A 3,670-nucleotide genomic window follows, 5' to 3' on the forward strand; every position below is an offset into this window, starting at 1 on the left:
TAGCTGGGTTTACTAATGCCATGCCTTGATTCTAGAAAGAGAAATCTTCTGCTAAATTTATTTGAGCCCCATTGCAATAGTCAATATGTTCAGGTGTTTATGATACCTGTCTGACTTGGGCGAAGGTGGTGGTGGAGGTGGTGGTGGAGGCAAGGAAGGGGCTGTTGCACTTGTTGGATTTGAGGGAAAAGTCATTTTTGGCATCCAACCCTGAAGTCCTTCAACTGCAACAGATTGGGTTTAGGGAGTCTTGGTTAACCCTTTAAAGGGTACCATAGCTGGGTTTACTAATGCCATGCCTTGATTCCAGAAAGGCAAATCTTCTGCTAAATTTATTTGAGCCCCACTGCAATAGTCAATATGTTCAGTTGTTTATGATACCTGTCTGACTTGGGCGAAGGTGGTGGTGGAGGTGGTGGTGGAGGCAAGGGAGGGGCTGTTGCACTTGTTGGATTTGAGGGAAAAGTCATTTTTGGCATCCAACCCTAAAGTACTTCAACTGCAACAGATTGGGTTTAGGGAGTCTTGGTTAACCCTTCAAAGGGTACCATAGCTGGGTTTACTAATGCCATGCCTTGATTCCAGAAAGGCAAATCTTCTGCTAAATTTATTTGAGCCCCATTGCAATAGTCAATATGTTCAGGTGTTTATGATACCTGTCTGACTTGGGCGAAGGTGGTGGTGGAGGTGGTGGTGGAGGCAAGGGAGGGGCTGTTGCACTTGTTGGATTTGAGGGAAAAAGTCATTTTTGGCATCCAACCCTGAAGTCCTTCAACTGCAACAGATTGGGTTTAGGGAGTCTTGGTTAACCCTTCAAAGGGTACCATAGCTGGGTTTACTAATGCCATGCCTTGATTCTAAAAAAAGGCAAATCTTCTGCTAAATTTATTTGAGCCCCATTGCAATAGTCAATATGTTCAGGTGTTTATGATACCTGTCTGACTTGGGCGAAGGTGGTGGTGGAGGTGGTGGTGGAGGCAAGGGAGGGGCTGTTGCACTTGTTGGATTTGAGGGAAAAGTCATCTTTGGCATCCAACCCTGAAGTCCTTCAACTGCAACAGATTGGGTTTATGGAGTCTTGGTTAACCCTTCAAAGGGTACCATAGCTGGGTTTACTAATGCCATGCCTTGATTCCAGAAAGGCAAATCTTTTGCTAAATTTATTTGAGCCCCACTGCAATAGTCAATATGTTCAGGTGTTTATGATACCTGTGTGACTTGGGCGAAGGTGGTGGTGGTGGTGGAGGTGGTGGTGGAGGCAAGGGAGGGGCTGTTGCACTTGTTGGATTTGAGGGAAAAGTCATTTTTGGCATCCAACCCTGAAGTCCTTCAACTGCAACAGATTGGGTTTAGGGAGTCTTGGTTAACCCTTCAAAGGGTACCATAGCTGGGTTTACTAATGCCATGCCTTGATTCCAGAAAGGCAAATCTTCTGCTAAATTTATTTGAGCCCCATTGCAATAGTCAATATGTTCAGGTGTTTATGATACCTGTCTGACTTGGGCGAAGGTGGTGGTGGAGGTGGTGGTGGAGGCAAGGGAGGGGCTGTTGCACTTGTTGGATTTGAGGGAAAAGTCATTTTTGGCATCCAACCCTGAAGTCCTTCAACTGCAACAGATTGGGTTTAGGGAGTCTTGGTTAACCCTTCAAAGGGTACCATAGCTAGGTTTACTAATGCCATGCCTTGATTCCAGAAAGGCAAATCTTCTGCTAAATTTATTTGAGCCCCATTGCAATAGTCAATATGTTCAGGTGTTTATGATACCTGTCTGACTTGGGCGAAGGTGGTGGTGGTGGTGGAGGTGGTGGTGGAGGCAAGGGAGGGGCTGTTGCACTTGTTGGATTTGAGGGAAAAGTCATTTTTGGCATCCAACCCTGAAGTCCTTCAACTGCAACAGATTGGGTTTAGGGAGTCTTGGTTAACCCTTCAAAGGGTACCATAGCTGGGTTTACTAATGCCATGCCTTGATTCCAGAAAGGGAAATCTTCTGCTAAATTTATTTGAGCCCCATTGCAATAGTCAATATGTTCAGGTGTTTATGATACCTGTCTGACTTGGGCGAAGGTGGTGGTGGAGGTGGTGGTGGAGGCAAGGGAGGGGCTGTTGCACTTGTTGGATTTGAGGGACAAGTCATTTTTGGCATCCAACCCTGAAGTCCTTCAACTGCAACAGATTGGGTTTAGGGAGTCTTGGTTAACCCTTCAAAGGTTACCATAGCTGGGTTTACTAATGCCATGCCTTGATTCCAGAAAGGCAAATCTTCTGCTAAATTTATTTGAGCCCCATTGCAATAGTCAATATGTTCAGGTGTTTATGATACCTGTCTGACTTGGGCGAAGGTGGTGGTGGTGATGGAGGTGGTGGTGGAGGCAAGGGAGGGGCTGTTGCACTTGTTGGATTTGAGGGAAAAGTCATTTTTGGCATCCAACCCTGAAGTCCTTCAACTGCAACAGATTGGGTTTAGGGAGTCTTGGTTAACCCTTCAAAGGTGACCATAGCTGGGTTTACTAATGCCATGCCTTGATTCTAGAAAGGGAAATCTTCTGCTAAATTTATTTGAGCCCCATTGCAATAGTCAATATGTTCAGGTGTTTATGATACCTGTCTGACTTGGGCAAAGGTGGTGGTGGAGGTGGTGGTGGAGGCAAGGGAGGGGCTGTTGCACTTGTTGGATTTGAGGGAAAAGTCATTTTTGGCATCCAACCCTGAAGTCCTTCAACTGCAACAGATTGGGTTTAGGGAGTCTTGGTTAACCCTTCAAAGGGTACCATAGCTAGGTTTACTAATGCCATGCCTTGATTCCAGAAAGGCAAATCTTCTGCTAAATTTATTTGAGCCCCATTGCAATAGTCAATATGTTCAGGTGTTTATGATACCTGTCTGACTTGGGCGAAGGTGGTGGTGGTGGTGGAGGTGGTGGTGGAGGCAAGGGAGGGGCTGTTGCACTTGTTGGATTTGAGGGAAAAGTCATTTTTGGCATCCAACCCTGAAGTCCTTCAACTGCAACAGATTGGGTTTAGGGAGTCTTGGTTAACCCTTCAAAGGGTACCATAGCTGGGTTTACTAATGCCATGCCTTGATTCTAGAAAGGGAAATCTTCTGCTAAATTTATTTGAGCCCCATTGCAATAGTCAATATGTTCAGGTGTTTATGATACCTGTCTGACTTGGGCGAAGGTGGTGGTGGTGATGGAGGTGGTGGTGGAGGCAAGGGAGGGGCTGTTGCACTTGTTGGATTTGAGGGAAAAGTCATTTTTGGCATCCAACCCTGAAGTCCTTCAACTGCAACAGATTGGGTTTAGGGAGTCTTGGTTAACCCTTCAAAGGTGACCATAGCTGGGTTTACTAATGCCATGCCTTGATTCTAGAAAGGGAAATCTTCTGCTAAAGTTATTTGAGCCCCATTGCAATAGTCAATATGTTCAGGTGTTTATGATACCTGTCTGACTTGGGCAAAGGTGATGGTGGAGGTGGTGGTGGAGGCAAGGGAGGGGCTGTTGCACTTGTTGGATTTGAGGGAAAAGTCATTTTTGGCATCCAACCCTGAAGTCCTTCAACTTCAACAGATTGGGTTTAGGGAGTCTTGGTTAACCCTTCAAAGGGTACCATAGCTAGGTTTACTAATGCCATGCCTTGATTCCAGAAAGGCAAATCTTCTGCTAAATTTATT

The sequence above is a fragment of the Halichoeres trimaculatus genome, unplaced genomic scaffold (assembly GCF_033239565.1).
Source record: "Halichoeres trimaculatus isolate MK-OKI-2021-1 unplaced genomic scaffold, fHalTri1.1 fHalTri1_scaffold_4, whole genome shotgun sequence".
Classification (NCBI taxonomy): domain Eukaryota; kingdom Metazoa; phylum Chordata; class Actinopteri; order Labriformes; family Labridae; genus Halichoeres; species Halichoeres trimaculatus.